General features: G+C 39.2%; 1 protein-coding gene and 1 pseudogene across 2 annotated transcripts in view; both read left to right on the top strand.

The window, feature by feature from the left end:
- The window catches only part of tacr1a (tachykinin receptor 1a), a gene marked incomplete at its 3' end in the record, with an annotated part of 305,040 nt that overhangs the window by 211,643 nt on the left and 73,600 nt on the right, over window positions 1-19,797 (top strand). The window lies entirely within an intron of this gene.
- Window positions 41-18,604, top strand: LOC311293758 (chemerin-like receptor 2; annotated as a pseudogene). The gene is made up of 2 exons: window positions 41-541; window positions 17,736-18,604. The product of its transcript is annotated as a chemerin-like receptor 2 (transcript).

The raw sequence follows: 19,797 nt of genomic DNA, 5'->3' as shown, positions 1-19,797 counted from the left end.
CTGGTTGATTATATGGTTAGTGATTCTGACAGGAGTAAGTATGGCTGATTTTGACTTAGATACCTTTGTTAGTGCACCTACGGTGGAGCAACTTGATAGGTGTAGGAAAGACGATTTGCTGTGTATCGCTGCTCACTTCCGGATCGCTGTTTCGAGGCAGCGGCTCAAAGAAGAGATTAAGTTTACTGTATCCCAAAGGTTGGTGGAATTGGGTGTTCTAGAGCTGCCTATAGTAGTCGGGCAAGGTTCCTTTGGTACTGATGGTCGCCCTGGTGAGGAGGAGCGAGGTGGAATGGCTGAGGTGGAGGGTTCCGAGACCAAGGCCGTTCTGCCGCCCTTTGAGCCTTTTACTCCGGGCTCGGTTGAGTCTGGAGGAGGTGATGCGCGGCTTAAAGTCCGCTTAGCGCGACTCCAAATGGAGACCCGCGAACGGGCAGAGGACCGTCGGGCTGAGATGGAATTCCGACTTGAAGTCCGTAGACTCGAAATCGAGGCGGAGACGCAGGTGAAGCTGCGTGAACTTGAGTTGAGTGCAGGCAAGGTGACACCTGTTCCAGTTACGCAACCCTTACAGCCCGCTGATGCTGGCTTGGGGGGGACCACCTTTGAGGTCAGTAGACATATTTCTCTTGTGCCGCAGTTTCGAGAAACAGAGGTTGATTCATATTTTAATGTATTTGAGCGAATTGCGTCTACACTTCAGTGGCCTAAAGAGGTCTGGTCGTTGCTGTTACAGTGCAAGTTAACTGGCAAAGCTCAAGATGTTTGCGCTACATTGTCTTTAGAGGATAGCGTGAATTATGAAGCAGTAAAAGCTGCAATCTTGCGCGCTTATGAGCTGGTACCCGAAGCTTACAGGCAACGTTTTAGAAGCCATAGGAAAAATTCCAGTCAGACATTCGTTGAATTTGCGAGGGAGAAAGGCATTTTATTTGATAAGTGGTGCACATCGAGTAAGGTAAATGATTCTAAAGACATGCGAGAATTAATTCTTTTGGAGGAATTTAAGAATTGTTTATCTGAGCGTGTTGTCGTTTACTTAAATGAGCAAAAAGTGACGTCTTTATCTCAAGCTTCTGTCCTTGCAGATGAATTTACACTGACGCATAAAAATGTGTTTACCCCTGCACGTTCTGAGAAAGCTGTGCCTTTTCAAGTGAATTTGAGTAGTTCATCACGACCGAAACCAGTTACTTTTAAGTCGAAAGAGGATCGAGAATGTTTTTATTGTCACAAACCTGGTCATTTAATTGCTGATTGTGTTGTGTTGAAACGAAAACAGTCAAATTCTGTACCTAAGAGCGCTGGTTTTGTTAAACTGGTTGGTCCTGTTAAAATCGAGCGTAGTGATAAGCCTGATCCTAGCTATGCACCTTTTCTGCTGGAAGGATTAATTTCCGTTACGGGAAATTCTGAGGAGCAGCTATGCGTAAAAATGCTGCGGGATACTGGGGCAATGCAGTCTTTTATTAGTGCAGATGTACTGTCGTTTTCTGATCAAACCTATTGCGGCAGTAACGTGCTAGTACAGGGCATCGAGATGGGTCTTGTCCAGGTTCCGTTGCACCGGATTCATTTAGAGTCAGAATTGTGTACAGGTTTCGTGAAGGTGGCCGTTCGTGAGAGTTTGCCTGTTAGTGGAGTACAATTCATCCTTGGCAATGACTTAGCTGGTGGGAAAGTCATGCCTTTGCTGGAAGTGTTTGATAGACCAGTTCTGTCGGATCAGCCTGATGAGCTGTTGAGGTCTTATCCTGAAACTTTTCCAGTCTGTGCAGTTACGCGAGCTCGGTTTCGTAAGATGGATGCTGAGGATTTGGCTACATCTTTTATAGCACCTGTTTTTATTAATGACATGTTACCTTGTGATGAGAGTGAAACTGTTGAAAATTTGCCTGTTTTGAATACTCTGAATGTAAAGTTACGTGTGACGCGCGAGGGAGTTATTGCTGCTCAAAAAGAGGATGAAAGTCTTCGGAAGTGCTTTGCTGCTGTTGTTTCTCTAGACAAAGTTCAAGAGAGAAAAACTGCTTATTTTGTTGAGAACGATTTACTGATGCGTAAGTGGTGCCCTGATATTGCAGATGTCTCTGAATGGAGTAGCGTGTATCAGATTGTGATTCCTTCCTGTTACCGACAGAAAGTTCTATCTTTAGCTCATGATCACGACTTGTCAGGACATTTAGGAATAAAGAAGACTTATCACCGCATCCTGAGGCATTTCTTTTGGCCTAGATTAAAAAAAGATGTCACACAATTTTGTCGCACCTGCCGCACCTGTCAGATCACTGGCAAACCGAATCAAGTTATTCCGTGTGCTCCACTTGTTCCTATTCCAGTGATGGGAGAACCGTTTGAACACGTTATTGTTGATTGTGTCGGTCCTTTGCCTAAATCTAAATCTGGTAATCAATTCCTTTTGACAATAATGTGCACGGCGACCCGATTTCCTGAGGCAATACCTTTGAGAAGGATTACAGCGCCTGTCCTGACTAGAGCTTTGGTGAAATTCTTTTCTACGTTTGGTTTACCCAAAGTTGTGCAGTCAGATCAAGGCACTAATTTTCTTTCGAAAGTCTTTACGCAGGTGTTGTCCAGTTTAAGTATATCTCATAGGGTTGCAAGTGCCTATCACGCTGAAAGCCAGGGGGCGCTCGAGCGTTTCCACCAAACGCTGAAGGCAATGCTCAGAAAGTATTGTATGGATACGGGTAAAGAGTGGGATGAGGGTGTACCGTTACTTTTGTTTGCGATCCGAGAAGCAGTTCAGGAAAGTCTTGGTTTCAGCCCTGCTGAATTAGTATTCGGACACACTGTCAGAGGACCCTTGAAAATGTTTAAGGAGAACCTGTTGTTGTTTGAGTCTAGCCCGAAAGTGCATGTGTTAGATTATGTGAGTAAGTTCCGTGAACGCTTGCATAAAGCTTGTTCAGTGGCGAGAGAGTCACTTGAAGTTGCACAGGAAAAAATGAAGAGTCATTATGATCGTAAATCTGTACAGCGTTCCTTTAACGAGGGCGATTCGGTGTTGGTGTTGCTGCCTATGGTAGGGTCTGCCTTATCAGCACGGTTTTCTGGACCATATGAGGTGGTGAGAAAACTTAGTAATACAGATTACGTAATTGGGACTCCTGATAGGAAACGAAAGACTCGTGTGTGTCATGTGAACATGTTAAAGACTTTCCACAACAGAGAAGCTGTCCAGAGTGATGTTTCAGCTGCAGACGAAACTGCCGTTCCTGTGGCATCTCCTGTGCTGATCGCTTGTGCTGCTGTCGAAGTTGGTGATCCGGAGGATGATGGAGTGATTTTGCGCCATACTCATCAACAGTGTGCCCGACTTACGAATTCTGAGGTATTGACTGACTTTGCATCTCATGTATCGCATTTACCTGAACAACAAGGATGTGATATTATGCAGTTGATTAATGATTTCCCTGCTCTGTTTAATGATGTACCTTCTCGCACTACAGTTCTAGAGCACGACATTAACGTGGGTGATGCTGTTCCGATCAAACAGCATGCATACCGCGTGAACGCAGCGAAAAGAGAAATTATGCGGAATGAGGTTGAGTATTTGTTGAAGCATGGACTTGCTCAGTTCAGTTGTAGTCCTTGGAGCTCTCCGTGTTTGTTAGTGCCGAAGAGCGATGGCACTGCGCGATTTTGCACTGACTACCGGAAAGTAAATTCAGTAACCGTACCCGACTGTTTCCCTTTACCGCGCATGGAAGATTGCGTCGACAACCTCGGTTCAGCTCGTTATGTCAGTAAATTAGATTTGTTAAAAGGTTACTGGCAAGTTCCTCTTACGGCTCGTGCTTCTGACATTTCGGCATTTGTAACACCTGACAATTTCCTCCAGTACTCCGTGATGGCTTTCGGCATGCGTAACGCACCGGCCACTTTTCAGCGACTTATTAACATTGTGTTGGCTGGAGTACCTAAGTGCAACGCATATTTGGACGATCTAGTAGTTTATTCTACGGACTGGTCAGAACATGTGTCTTCTTTGCGTACTGTTTTTGAGCGTCTTGAGAAAGCGTCGCTGACCTTAAATGTAGCTAAATGTGAATTTGGTCAGGCCACTATCACGTATCTTGGGAAGGAAGTTGGGCAAGGTCAAGTGCGCCCTGTAGAAGCAAAAGTTACCGCCATAGCTGAGTTCCCTGCTCCAACTACCCGACGTGAACTCCGTCGATTTTTAGGGATGGCTGGCTACTATCGTGGCTTCTGTAAAAACTTTTCGACGGTTGCGCATCCGCTGACTTCACTTCTTAGTCCATCCCGAACGTTTTTATGGTCTGATGAATGTCAGCATGCTTTTAACTCGATCAAAGTTCTTCTGTGCAACGCCCCTGTTTTAGCCGCACCAGACTGTGATTCTGCTTTTAAACTCGATGTGGACGCGAGTGCCGTTGGTGCTGGAGCTGTGCTAATTCAGGAAGGTAAAGATGGTATCGATCATCCTACCTGTTACTTCTCGCGTAAGTTTAATAAACATCAGTTAAACTACTCGACGATCGAGAAGGAAGCGTTAGCACTTCTGATGGCTCTCCAGTACTTTGATGTGTATCTTGGCTCAAGTAATATTCCAGTCACTGTGTTTACCGATCACAACCCTCTGGTTTTTCTATCACGTATGCATAATCAGAATCAACGTTTGATGCGTTGGTCTCTGATTGTACAGGGTTATAATCTGGTGATTAAACATAAGAAAGGCGTCGAAAATGTGATAGCTGACGCACTATCTAGAGTTGCTTATTGCGGCATTTGATAACTGTTTGAACAACTATATGTTTGATCTATCCCATATAGTTGGTTCTTAAGGGGGAAAGTGTTACGTTCCACGTGTGTTTTGTGTTTTGTTTTCATTGATCTGTGCATGTTAGTGTACTTCACACGTGTTGGCTGTTGTGCTCATTATCTTTTCTCTGTCTCTAGCCACTCTCTCTGCTCGCAGGGTCCTGTGATTGGCCGAGTCGGACGTCAGTCATCATTAAGGCGGCGCTTGGGAGCCAATCGGAGGCCGTCCAGTTGGTTCAAAAGGATGGCGTGTTCATTCATGCTTTCTCTTTCGATCGCGAACTGAGCTCTTTGTAGCGGGATGAGTTTTCTTTAGTGGACTGAGCTCTCTGTAGCGGAATGAGTTTTCTATAGCGAACTGAGCTCTTTGTAGCGCAATGAGTTTTCTGTAGGGAATCGAGTTTTTGTCCCTGCCCGCGAATTGAGTTGTGTGCTATGTGCTTTGTTTTTTTTGTGATGTGTTGTCTACCTTTTCGTTTGCTATGAGACCTTGGTTAACAGCTGATATAGCGGGAAGAGAACACAGGTCAGTATATCGCGATATACACTGCACACGTAGCAGATGATTGTCTAGACACACTAGGTAAGAAGTGAGCGCCACTTAATGTATCTTTTGTTTTGCTAGATAGTTTAGTTAAAGTGCCGGATGCACTGAAGATTTCGGTTTATTTTCTACATTTTGCTTTGGTTAGATTAGGTCTAGATTAAGGATTGTTTTGTTATATTTTGTTCTTTTCTTTGGCGCCGCTTTTGTTCTTTTCCCATTTATTGTTTGTTTGTTTATATTATCACATTGTACATAGTACACATTATTATTATTGTCATTCTACTGGATCTAGTGGCTTCGGCTTTTTGTGAATAAACGTCCAGTATTTTTCTCTTTCCAAGATTGTCTGTCATGTTCTTCCACCCCATTTCATATCCAGCAGTACGTTAATATGTAAATGTTACGGTACATTCCCTAGACTCTAAAAGTTCGTAACATGTTGGTAAGGACTTAAAAGTGCTATTAGGATCCTCAGTCATTTAAAGTATGATGCCAAGTTTTCCTCCATTTTCCACTCAAAGGAGATGGTCTGTATTCACATGTAATTGTCTGTTGAGATTTTAATTTCACATCACCACTGGGATGTAAGACTTGTAAGTGCATATGTCTTTCCATCTCCTTCCACCTATTATACAATGACATATTTCAGTCCTGTAGTCAGGAGGGTCAGCTTTCTTTTCCAAGATGCATTTTGGCATGGAGCTACTTGATGTCCACCAATCCAAGAAAAAGACACTGACATAAAAATGATTGGAGAAAAAACACCAGAGCGGGAAAAGAAAGAAACTGGGGGTCATTTCCAAATTAAGAAAAAGAAAAAACAGTTTGACATTTTTAAGTTTGCTTAATTTAAACTGGTTAAATAGAATTGTGAAGGGGCTTCAATTTGGCACAATTCCAGCAAAAGATGGGTCTAGTCAACTGAACACAGTCTTTGGCTGTGAATTGAGTGCATGCAACATGACTGAAATCCTTCAGGGTGATATAGTTCACCCTCAAGTAGGTACACTTAGAGAAAACCAGGTCATGATACACATCAATATATTCCACAAGCGCGACATGAACCAGATCAATGACAGATGTGACGATTTACCCAAATGAGGAGGAAATGCTTAAATGCTTGGGAATGTGGAAAAAGAGGCATGCCATTTTGGCTCTCAGACCAATACGAACTGAAGTGCACTTGTATAAAAAAGAATAAATGGGACACAAAAATATTAACTTAGTTAATTGCATACAGCCACGGGCATTTCATGGTGCCTCTTCAGTATCTGATCAGTCATAAGCTATTCCTTCCGCATCCTCTACTTTTTTTTTAAATAATACAAGCATGAGCAGGTAATTCGGTCAGTGCCCAGATAAAATTGGATCATCTCCAGCCTCTGCTGAATGCCATACGCCTGCATCAGGGTCAATTGGTCTCCTGAGGTCCTCGCATAAAGACGGCATGCATTGCCCATGCAGGATCAATGGAACAAGTGATTCAGAAAAAAAGGAAATTGAAATTTATTGATTTTTGGCATGACCAAGGTAAATTCATTACAAAGTTCATTTTCTGGCATTGCAAACTAGACTAGTATCATGATGTATTAAAAAAAAAAAAAAAAAAAAAAAAAAGAGAGAGAGAGAGAGACTGTTTTATGCAATTATGCTTTCCTTTTGATTTGTTGTGTATTACATCTTTATCATTAAATAAGGGTGTTCTTGCTTTCAACGAGTCCATGAGCAATACATTTTATTTAGTAGCAGAAATCACAGGGTGTAATTAATAAGATTACTTTTTCCAGGCTCCTCGGTTGCCTTGAATATGTATTTAGGAAACACAAAACAGTGTGATCAACTAGTTTGCATTAATATGCTGCCTCTATGTAAAACATTTTCAACCAGATTTGTTTAGAACAGATAATTTATGATGCTTAGGACCCCCAAATATGATGATCCCCTTGCGAAGGACCCCTTTCAAGGCAGATATATATTTTCAAGTAAAGTCCTACTTATATTGTGAAAAATGAGTAGCTATAAATTTTACTCATATAAATATGAGTAAAATAACATCTGAGAAATATGCAATCTATTGAGTTAAGCATTGTATTTTTTTCTGCTCACCATCAGAGTACTTGAATAAACATAAAACTATGGCTGATAAAATAATTGTAATCTCATGTAATCTTTTACCAGCGAGAACACAATTTTTGTTATTCTTAATTTATACCAGGAGCAACTTCTTTTACATTGTGGGTGTAACTGTTTTAGAAACTGAATAAAAGTTTTGTTTACAATGTTCAATGGTCAATATATGTTCAAATATACATATAGACCCGAACGTTTTTTGTATGTTTTTGTTGTTGTTGTTGTTGTTGCTGTAAATTCATTATCCATCTGCTAAAATTATCCCCCAGAAATTATGTATATCTTACTGTACTCCTTGTTTTGAAATCTCCTATTTGAAAATCTCTAGCCATTCTAAGGAAGTGCAATTTATTCAAGGGAAGTGCTATTTATTCAAATGTGGATGTAAATGTCTCACTCTTATGTTCTTGGTTTGTACTTCATCATTTACATAAATCCAATAAAAGTTCTAGCTTATAATGTGAAGGATATTTCAGCCTTGTTAAACAAGCAGGTGATCTGGGTCCTGACAGGCCCTGCTCTAGATGAAAAAAGGGCCAAGACATGCTGTTGGACACACTGAAGGATTCTGGATGAGTAATTACCAGCACCTGCACCTACTGTGTGACCCATATCATGAGGAAAAGGCAGCACAGGGACAGAGGAGGAGGTGACGAGTAATTAAAGTGGCCCATGGAGGGATCACAGCAGACAGGCTTGGGTAAATGACAGCTGTGCCTGACGTGTTTACCCAGCACTGGGCCCCCTTCTGACGTACAGGTGGCACAGAGGGTGGAGAAAAGTAAAAATGAGGAGCTAAATTGAGTTTTCCTTATGGATCTTTCCCCATCCTCCCCTTTTCCTCCAAGGGAAATGCAGCTTGTCCTCCAACTGAGCTCTGACAGTAACAATTCTGCCAAACAATTCTGACCTGGTTGGTTGTGTCTAGAATTGAAGTTACATAAAGTCTCAGAATCTAGATGAAGAGAGCGATGAAATGTTGCTGCATTTATTTGAGCAAAAACACAGTAAAACAGTAATATTGTAAAATATCATTGCAATTTAAAATAACAGTTTCTATTTTACTATATTTTAAAATGTAGCTATTGCATTAATGTAATGACAAAACTGATTTTCCAGCATGCATTATTCCAGTCTTCAGTGTCACATGATCCTTCAGAAATCATAATAATATGCTGCTTAATCATGTTTTTTTTCAAAAACATGTTTAAAAGAACCTTTGTAACATTGTAAATGTTTTTACTGTTTGTTTACTGTTTGATTAAATGTTTTTAAATCATATCTTAGTGCATCTTTGCTGAATAAAAGTATTAATTTCTTTTTTTTTAAACCATACTGACCCAAAACATTTGTACAGTGTATAATTTATATATATATATATATATATATATATATATATATATATATATATATATATATAGGGTGTAACAATACACGTATTCGTATTGAACCGTTCGGTACGAGACTTTCGGTTCGGTACGCAATACACATTACAAACCGAACGATACGTTGGACCATTTTTCCTGCCGACCAAAATTTAGATAGCAGTCGCGCTGGCGCGAACACAACAACGCTGCCCAACATCAAATGGCAAACTCAATCATGCACTAATCATTTGTGCTTCTGCTTCACTGACCATTTATCAGTTTGGACCAATGTCAGTGCAGCGCGAGCCGATCTTGATCAAGCGACACTGTTACTACACAGAGATACAGTAAAGAAGCATTTGAATTCGCCACAGAAATAATAGCATCGCTGCTGCGAGATCTAGTGAGAAGCATTCAAATTTCTCCGTTATTACCCGTAGATCTCTATTAGATCAAACAGCGCTGCCGTGGAAACCAGGAGAAACATTGTGCCATGATTAAGTCCACAAATCAGAAACATTCAGGATGGATTTAATGTAAAACACTAGGCTAACTGTCACCATGGAAGTTTGGCAGGAATAGTAAAATGCTTTCAAGTACATCACATAGGCCTATATTTTCTAGCACTTCAAAACTTAAAGGTATAGCGGAGGATTTTCTTTTTCCGGGTGGATCATCAAGACTATTGGTCCTCCTAAGTGTCAATCATTCTGGTGATATGTTTATGTAAGGCCGTCATATGTGCTCATGCATTTCTTTCTGTCACCACTGTATCTATATATATATATGTTTAAGAAACTTGTTTATTTGGGTGTATGAATAGATGCCAGGAATGAAAAAGATAAATTGAATAATTATATTTAGAATTTAACTGATCACATTTGTGAAAGAAATTCAGCACAGAACATCTGACTTTGAAACACAGTAGCCATTTGGGTTTGGTATGAAATGTGGATTGGAACTGTGGAATTGTGTACATAAACCAACCAAGGTTACTGTGGGTGAAGCCTCGAAGGAAGCAGAGAGCGAATCATAGTGTATTAATCACAGATCAATAATTTAAATTCTGAGTAATAACTTTCAGATATGATACTGTATGATATTATTATTACACTTGTTTAGAAAGGTTCAGAACATCATAATGTAGGCTACTGCAGTTCATATAAAGATAAATAGCTCTTTGTAATTGATGTTCTACCATTTTCATTTTTGCATGAGTACTGTTTGAAAGTTCTGTTAATTATGTTAATCTTCTATTTATCTATAGCTCTCAAAATATATGTTTAGCTTATGACACAAATGATCCATAAACGCAAGATAATAAGAAGGTTCACTTCTTTCTAAATAAAACTAACTTGTTTTAGTGACACAATATCAAAAGTTTGGGTCAGTAAGAATTTGTTTTAAAATTAATAATTTTTACAACAAGGACATTACATACATTAAACTGATCAAAAGTGACAGTAAAGTCACAAAAGGTTTCTGTTTCAAATAAATACTGCTCTTTTGGACTTTCTATTCATCAAAAATGTAAAAGACAAATGTATCATAGTTCCCACCAAAATATTAGCATTGATAAAAAGAAATGTTTCTTGAGCAGCAAATCCGTTTATTATAATGATTTCTGAAGGATCATGTGACTGAAGACCGGAGTAATGATGCTGAAAATTCAGCTTTGCCATCACAGGAATAAATTACATTTTCATAGAAAAGTTATTTTACATTTTAAATGACATTTTTTGATCAAATAAATGCAGCCTTGGTGTGCAGGAGACTTCTTTAAAGGACATTCAAAAATCCATTCTTAATGCTAAATATTTCTTGATAACCCAACAGTTATGCAAATATATGTACAATAATGCAGAAATGTAAAACTTCTATGACAACAAATAAGATCTACATTCCGTTTAAACTGATCACTTACATCAGTATCCCATCTAATGAGCAGTATGCAATTAAAAAGAGTGGTCTGACCTCTTGCAGCCCTCCTATTGCTTCTCAGGGGGGGGGCAGCTGGATCAATCCACATTTCCAGCTCTGGGAAGAGGTCGCAGGTAATAATAGCACAAGCTTGCTATTTATATGCACTGATGTTTTGGTGCGAAGGTGGGCAGAGAGGGATTAATCTTCTGCTGTGCGTCACCAATTACCTAGACCTCTAAAAACAGCTCCGAAATGTGAAAATCCACACGTCACCTACGTGTGCCTAGACCTGAGCTAACAGGGCTGTTACCAATGATAAAACAGCAGCTTCCTCTCAGACGATGAGTCAACGCTGGAGGTTTGGCCCGAGGGTGACTGTTTCAAAAGAACTATAGAACACAAAATTGGATTCACCGCTGATACATTTCAAAGAGCCCAGCTTGCTTTTACTATTTTAAACATGATGACAGATAATGTCTAAAGACTCTATTCAAGGTCCTCTGATGAATAAGCATCATGGAGAATGAGAATGTATTTTGAAACTACCATCACTAATGCACATCTCTCGAATTGGGAATTCAAAAAGATCACATGGTTCTTTCCGTACTGAGATGTGACTACTGTACAAGTTAAGACACGGCCCACTTCTGTGAGGGCGACGACCCTGAGATAAGTGGGAGTTGTGAAAACACCTCTCAGTGGCCTGGTTGTTTCTCATCAGCATTTCTGAGGCACGTGATCCTAACAACATGTCTGTGTGTGAACTGTGATGAATATGTGGGGGATGTAAAGGTGACGGAGTTCGAGAATCTGTGTGGTCCTTTCTCACAGTTTTCACCACATGCAGATGGTCTGCTTGTCCTCTAAAAAGAAAGGAACTCAAAACTCAAAATTCTGTCAGAATTTTCTCATCCACATTCTTTCAAGAAACACTAAAGTTGAATGAATGAATGGATGAAGTTTTCAAAAAAGACACAAAAGCACCATCAAAATTCTTTAAATGTGGTTCATATGACTTATTTATTAGACATTACATTACATAACTTTTAATTTCAGTGAACATTAATTGTGCTACTAATTGTGTAGCCTAATAATCCAAATCTTTTAGCCATTCAGTAGCTTTGTGTGTGGAGCAGATTTTAATTATGAATACTGAAGTTTAAAATACTTCCACACACAGCCCTGATGTCTAGGCTAAAACAAGGTCAAATTTGTGCTGAAAATTTAATAGACGTCTAACCGTAGCCCAAGAATAGACACAGGCTACGCATAGAACATGTCAAAGAAATGAAACCAAACACCTTGTAATCCCTGTTGACTTTGCTTATGTCATGGGTAGTTTTTGTTTTGTGCAATGTTCATGTTTCATTTCCTTTGTAAGTCATGTGATCCTGCCATATGCTCCCCTCATCATCATTATTGTCTTGATTGTAAACAGGTGTCCCTCGTCTTGTCAAGTCTGTGTATTTAAGCCCTCATGTTTGCCATGTGTCTTGGTCAAGTACTGTTACCTGTAACGCACTGATTGGTTAGTTTACTGCTTATGTTGAAATTTAGTGGATCTTTCATTACAGCTTACGTGAGGTCGTACGAATTAGTAAGATTTTTGCAAAATCGTACATATTTTACGAATTGTCCAATTCGTATGAATTCATACGAATGACCTACCCCTAACCCCGCCCCTAAACCTACCCATCACGTGGGTTTAGACAAATCGTACAAATTCGTGAGTGAGGTCGTACGAATTCGTACGAATTAGCCAACTTTTTATCATTCGTACGAATTCATACGAATTGGTTGTGAGATAGTGTTGGAATATCATACAATGGCAAAAACGACATGTAACCAAATTCAAGGTTATTTTGGCTAGAAGTGGGTTACTCATAATCAGGTCAATGGTTAACTGAGACTGTGAAATGATGGCTATAGCTTGCTGGGTTGCTAGTGGAGTAACAGCCAAGGTTATTATTGTTTTGCATTCTTAAATTAGTCTTCATTTTGTGAACACATTTATATTTAGTTTTTATATATTTAAAAATAAAAACAAACTGTTTGAGATTGGACAAAGAACCAAACAAATGCAACCTAAAGTATAAAAGTACAAATTATTCATTCATGTTAAAGATGAAATCTTGTTCAACGTGCTGTAGAAATGTGTATTTTATGATTATTTCTATGATAAATCCTTTCAAATATTATTCTTGTATTGATCCATTTATTCTTTGTCTTGTATATTTTAATGTCATATACTAGTTATACTCATATTCATGTGTTCTATTCAGACCAGACATTTACTTGCGCATGCGTAGAAGCAAGCTTTAACAATTTGAGTCTGCTTGGATTTAAACCTACAGAGCAATGTTCTACAGGCTGGTTCATACAGAAAGCGGTTTTGCTTTGAAAAGTTTTTTAAAAGTTAAACTTATTTTTAACTTGTACATGTGTGATCACTTAAGGGTATAATAATTACATAAATATCTATATCATGCGAAATTATTATTCTAAAAGTTATTATATAAGCATCAGGCTACTAAAAGCCAGACAATTTTGTCTATAAAAAAGTGACCTTTAATTTGGAGTAGAAACAGGTGGAGTGACTTTATCGCATCAGATGCATCACTTTGCTCACAGCTGATTGGTCTAAGTTTGGGTTTGCAACCTCTTACCTGGAACATAACCTGCCCCGGACCAGGTTAGCTGTGGAGCGTAAGTTACAATGGCGATGAACACTGCTAAAAGCCAAACCACTTTCATGGTGCCTAAAACCCAGGGTTGGCGCAAACTAAACTGAAACATACCTGACTAGCCACCTAAACCGGCTTCATGGTATACTGGTATTGGTTATACTCTAACATGTATATATTTGCTCCTTTAGAAAAACTTCTAAACACAATTTTGTTGAGTGCACAAGACGTTTCAATTTCAGCTCTGCCTTCTCATAACCACCTGGTCCACAGGCCAAATGAAACAGCCAAGATGGCCGTATGGTCCGAGACCCTGCCGGCTAGCTTTAATCTCATTCATATGGCTTTTTTCCTCCCTCACCTGTTATTCTGCCAGTCTCCTGGAGATATTTAGGTCAATCAGCTACCATGGGATTTCTGTTTGATGACTCAGAGGAAACTGATGAGATCAAGCGTGTCACGTCACGACTGAAAGAGTGTGAAAACTGGAGTGAGGATATTTTTAACATGATCTTGGGGAGATAAAATGAGGTTCTTGTTTACTGTTGATTGAAAAATGTTCTAGATGATTTGATTTGCAAACTGTGGTGGATACTAGGACTGTGATGAGGCACATCCCTCAAGCACTCTCTGATTGTACTTGATAAGGCTGTTTGTCTGAAGTCAATCTTTTTTCTTTTTTTTCTTTTCTACACCAACAGTAAAGTGACTATGGCCATTTAATATACATAGGCAAAAAAGGAAACATATATGCAGTGTAAATAGTTGTTCTATATGTAACTAATAAATGTTGTAGTTTTTAGAGTAGTGTTTAGAGTTCAGTTTAGTGCTGTCAACCTCATTGAGATTAATGTTCTTTCTACCTAAATGCAAGTTCTTAGTAAATGTCAAGCATACACTCGGTGTGTTAAAACATACTAGTAAGAGCTAGTAGACCAAATAGGAAAAAATTATTCTGAATGTTTAAAGTCGGCAATGAAAACAAAATGGATTTTTAAAAAATGTAATATTGGGGTGTTTATTATAAATGATTTATCTGTACACCTAATTATTATTTTTCTTAATTTGGGTTCCCTTGTAATCTTTAATTAAAATAACTTCCCCAGAGTCTCGCAACGACAACTCTTCTCTGATGACGTGCTTACAACCTGTCACTCAAAATGATATCACAGCAATTAACTGTACCACCAATCCAATAAGGCTACTCATTATTTGCTGCCCATTCTCTCCTCATTCATTTTCCACCTGTCTCATCAGTCTCCCTTCACCTCTTTCCATTCCATGTCCATCTGTTTACTTCTTGTCTGTCCACTTTCCATCACATGTCTTTATATATGTTCCACTCGTCCTCTGCCTTACCCTGCCTCGTGCTTCTCACCGGCCAATCACTTGAGAGCAATCATTATGGTCATGCCAACAAACAGATCACCCTTCAAATGGTTATTGACGTGCATATCAATCAATTGTTTTTGCTCAATAAGAAAGTGTTTAAGTTGACATGCCAAGATATATTGCATCTGAAAGTCTCCTGCAGTGTATATGCTCTGCCCTTGAAGGTCATGGTAAAAGTCACACTCCATTCTGTTGATGAAATTAGACAAGTGTGCACCATAATCTGATTTAGGAACAGGTCTCATATTATAACTAAGTTATTTCTGAATTCTACCCATATCAATTCAGCAAACTGTGAACCAGAGACATCTCTGGCACAGTGAAAATTAATTTTGCATTATTGCAGAGAAATCTAACCACACCTCATCTCTCTTAGGCACCAATTTATTCTGCTTGTTTGCTGTGCCTCTTTCATGCTGTGTGTGTTTTGTTGCGTCCTGCTGCATTGAATGTAATGTTTGCTGAAACAAAGGCCTCAATTTGAAATTGTCTCATTTCCAAAACAAAATCTCATTACTCTGTCCCAACAAACCACATGAGTAATCGGAACATGCCCGCTTGCCTTTCTGGAGGTTGTTAAGCAAGACCAATAGCCTGCAAGTTAAAGTCAAGTGGAGTTTTTGCACTAGCATCACCGATCTCAATTTAAAACCATATGCAATGTTTTTTTTAATGAAGTCTAACATTGGCGAACTTTCATTAGACTGCTTTTGTTTTCAAAAATATGTCAAAATAAGATATTCAAATATTCAGTAATATATTTTCATATTTTCAGAAATGTTGGGCTTCAGGTTGTTTCCTAATGTTTTTGGCTAGCTGGTAACTGGTAAATAATACAATTTATAAAATAAAAATGTATACCTACCAATCACTGGCATCATACACACATTTTATGCACCAATCCCTCAATTGTGGATTAAATCTGTATTATTAATCACTTAATCACTTAAACACACACACACACACACACGCACACACACACACACACACACACACACACACTAAAACAAACCGCAATAATGTGGGTGAAAAACAACTCACTAAGTACCACATATATACAGCATTTCATTCATGAAACTTGAGCTGGTTTCCTTCCAACAAAACATCAATTAATTAGTTATTTTAAGCTATTATTTATTTTTCTGTTTTATGGAACCTGTTTAAAAACTCTATGCATCATGCATACTGCATGCAATTTAATTAAAACATACTGACTGTAAAACATACATGATATCCACTACAGTTATTTCTGCAGCAATCATGTCATTTTCAGCATCAGCGAAAGTGAAGTGGTTAGTTGCCGCCTTAGAAAATTCCTCTTTCGCACATGTATGAATGAAATCAGCGGAGATGATAAATAAGTCAGTATTGCTATAGGGAAGGTGATGAACGGTGCTCTCTTGCATTTGGTTTCAGCTCTCTGTGTGCTATAGGGAACTATCAGATCACAGCATCATCCCTCTGGACGGTTCTATTAGCATGATGTATAGACTACATGCACAATATAGGAAACACAAGGGGGGGGAAATATATCTTAACAGTGCACTGACCTCAAAGCAGAACCCATCCAGAGGTTCAGAATTCAATTTCCTAATGTTTTGTCCACAGCGCCGGAATTATAAAACTGTGTGCCGTTTAAGAATAAGGCTAACATTAGGTTGAGGGTCACTGGAAAAACAGAAACGAAAAATGAAAACAAGCAGTTAAAATGAGCAGTTCTTAAAAAAAGTGATGTGACGTGTAGCCAAAGAGCAGTGGGCAGCCATTTTTGCTGCAGCGCCCAGGGAGCGATTGGGGGTTAGGTGCCTTGCTCAAGTGCAACTCAGTTGTGGCGGGAAAAGAGAACGGTTCATTCACTCCCCCTACCTACATTTCCTGCCGTTAAAGAGACTTGAACCCGTGCTGACTCATGTCTGAAAATTTATACAATATTTCTTGAAAACGTATGTTATAAAAAATTATATTCACACAACAGTGACACAGAGCAAAAGCGGAAAATGCACGAGCACCACTGAAGGGGACCTACATACTGCATAATTATAATACTGTTAACATAACGATAATGATGTATAAAAAATTTACTAGCTTATACGTTATTTTACATATACAGTTTAAACACTAACAAATGGCCACATATTATAATTGATAACCCGATAATTATTTTTGAAATATATATAAAAATATATACTGTATTATCATAAAGATAGATAGTCCCCAGTTTTCTGTATTAACCAGCAACACTAAGCACTAAAAATGGCCTCTATGGACCTTATGTGTCGTGCATCTCTAGTTTCTTGCATTTTCTGGTAGAAATGATATTTCCAGAGAGTGTGGGGGTGCATGCACATAGCCTACTAACTGCTTGCCAGGGGAAATGTGCTCATCTGTGCGTGAGGTCAGTCAGGCATGCAGCATTAACCACTACTAAAATGCGAACAGAGCTGATGCATATTTAAGAGATGTGGCAAATCAGCTTATAAACACACATTACTATAATGCATTAACATTAACAGATGCTGAAGGAAGACATAAATGCTAATTACACCACAACAAACACCACATTCATGCACACCCTTATATGACTGACTGACAGTTTAAAAAAAGTTTGTAAATCAATTACAACTGCACTATTTTTTCTTCATACATTTGAATGCTTGTTTACTCACATTCAATTGTGGTGTAATGGATAGAGAGTCAGACTGGTAACACGAAGGTTGTGGGTTTGATTCTCAATGCTGGCATCAAATGACTGAGGTGCAAGGCATCTAACCCACAATTGCTCCCTGGGCGATTTCACTTCCTGAGTCCATATCCTCACCTAATGCATGGGCAAATGTCAGACTTTATAGTCACACCAGCAATTGGCAGGTGAACATGTAATACCAGAACATTTCGAATGGCTCTCTGTTTGCCCATACCTCAGTGGATGTGCTAACGTCCAGCACTGTTCTGGGATTGTGCTTTGCGCTGGGTGTACCAGGTAATCTAGTGGTGATGGTCATGCTCACCCAACATTTAGATGGCAGCTTCACCCCAAAACTGATGCTGAGTCTGGCTGTCTCGGATCTACTGAGTCTGATTTTTCTGCCTGTGTGGATCTACAGTATGCCCTTCTGAGTGGCTGGGTTTTTGGCAGAGGTCTATGTAAGTTATTTTCCTATGTAGTATACTGGACCCTCTACAGTAGTGTGCTTTCTGTCACCTTGTTGAGTGTGCAAAGGTACCTGCAAGTGCTGTATGCTGAGTATCAGTGATGGGCGAAGCTTGGAGGGAAGGGTCAAATGGGGCTGATTTTTGGGATATGGATATCAAGTGGAGCTTTGGCTTCTTAAGCTCTTTATGACCAAAGTGTTGAGCGGAAGAAGGATGGGCTTCTACACTGTGATTATAGGAATCCTCAAGAAAAAATAGCTGTCTTACTTGTCGAGACTCTAGTATATTGTGCCGCTCTTCAGCCTGTTGTGCTTATACCTTCGACTTCAACGGATAAGTCAGTCAGCTTCCTTCAGCAGCCACAGGCTGACGAAACTAGCCGTCAGAATCGTAGTGGCCTTCCTCATATTCAGCATCCCCTGTATGATCAACATAACATGGAAGCGTCATGGAAATCAGAGGCCAGCCACAATGTTACCAGGGCTCTTTTCTTTATCAACAGTTGCGTGAACCCCTTTCTTTACGCCTTTTCTGCTCGATCGCTGCAATCCAGAAGTATTTATTCAGACCAGCCACAACAATATCAGAATGAAACTGAGTAAGCAGGAAATCTTTATTCATGTGTTACTAAATTTTTGATGTTATTCTCTGTCTAATATTCATGTTTGCTTGTGCAAAGGAAAGTTCATTATAATTTTTTTTATAATATACGGTATATGCTTCCAGAACTTGTAACCTGAATAGTTTACAAAAATATAACAATAACTGAACTCGTAATACGCATGTGCACGCCATCAGCGCTCTCACAGGTTTCGCATTTAAAGTCTGTGTAGTTTCCTGTAAAAACGGTGTCGTGTTAGCGGCCCCTAAGTTAATAACTAATGATCGTTGCGACGGAACTGAATCAATCAAATTAACTTTAGCTGGAAAATAACTTTATTCAAGAACTGCTATAAAGCTAAAACAATCTCTGTTACTTTAAACTATCCTTGTATCTCTGTAAAGCCGCTTTGGAACAATCTACATTGTTAAAAGCGCTATATATATATATTTCACGAGTTCACACTTACATATAATTTTGAGGGAGTAAGATTTAATGCGTATTTGGCGTGCTGTCCGGAGGGAGGGCTCCGAGCTCGGAATTCAGCCCGAACCCAGAGTACTCCCCTCCGCATGTAAGTGTTTAGAACTAGAAGCGTGGAGAAGGGGTGGTGGGGGGATGCTGCAACCTGTCAATGGATCGAGGTAAGACTGCTGAGTCTATATATACCCTCTTATCATTGATTGCTGAGTGCTATCCACTCGTGTTAATTATCTGAACGTGCTCCTCCCGAACTTAGTTAATAAAACTTCATAAAAAAAAAAAACAGGACTGTGGAAGCCAACCAAGAATATCTTCTGCTATTTGTCTTGGCTTTGTCTTTTACTGTAAAAGTTTTAGTAAGCTTTCATCTGCCCTTAAAAAATTAGAGGAAATGTTCTAATGTTGAGGCTGACACTTGCTCTATACTGACAACCGCTTTTAAAGAGAAATAACTTTAGTTGAACAAGGAACACACATTTAAGGAACTTCAACCCCTCGACAAAGAGGATGAAGGATGCCAACAAAAACCTTTTTCCTTCTGATAATTTATTATTTGAAGCTGTTTTATTTTATTTTATTAATGACTAAATGAAAGCCTCTGTACTTTGTGGTTGTACAACAGTCTCCCAGTAGTTTGTGATTTTCCCTTTTCTCCTTTGTGATTTATCTTTTATCTGTGGGACCTCAACTTTCCCCACAAATGAATATTTA

The sequence above is a fragment of the Rutilus rutilus genome (assembly GCF_951802725.1).
Source record: "Rutilus rutilus genome assembly, chromosome: 7".
Lineage (NCBI taxonomy): Eukaryota > Metazoa > Chordata > Actinopteri > Cypriniformes > Leuciscidae > Rutilus > Rutilus rutilus.
This window is presented reverse-complemented; position numbering and strand designations above follow the sequence as displayed.